Raw genomic sequence first — 669 nt, 5'->3', positions numbered from 1 at the left:
TATATATATATATATATATATATATATATATATATATATATATAAAATATAAATATATGTAAATTATAGGGAGAGATAAACAACACAAAGACAGAGACACAAACAAAAAAAAGGAGAGACAGGAGACAAACGTTGCTGCTGCTGCAGGGGCTGCAGCTGTGCTGCAGTAGACACCCCACAGTCTCTGTCTTTGTCTCTCTGTCTTTGTCTTTCTCTCTGTCTTTGTTTGTCTCCTCTTTCTGTCTCCTTTCTGTCTATTTTGTGTATCCCTTCTGTCTCCTTTCTGTCTCTCTTTTGTCTCTCTTCTGTCTCTATTTTCTCTCTCTATGTTCTGTCTCCTTTCTGTCTCTTTTCTGTCTCCTTTCTGTCTCCTTTCTGTCTCTCTTCTGTCTCTCTTCTGTCTCTGTTTTCTCTGTCTATTTTCTGTCTGTCTCCTTTCTGTCTCTCTTTTGTCTCTCTTCTGTCTCCTTTCTGTCTCCTTTCTGTTTCCTTTCTGTCTCCTTTCTGTCTCTCTTCTGTCTCTATTTTCTGTCTCCTTTCTGTCTCCTTTCTGTCTCCTTTCTGTCTCTATTTTTTGTCTTTATAAAACCAAATTTCAGCTGCAGCAGACACAGTCCCCTCGGGGTCCCCAAATTTGCGGTGTCTGTACACCTCATTGTCTCCCCTCAA

Source organism: Eimeria mitis, genomic scaffold (genome assembly GCF_000499745.2).
Source record: "Eimeria mitis Houghton genomic scaffold, Emh_scaff982, whole genome shotgun sequence".
NCBI lineage: Eukaryota > Apicomplexa > Conoidasida > Eucoccidiorida > Eimeriidae > Eimeria > Eimeria mitis.
Note: the sequence above shows the minus strand (reverse complement) of the source record.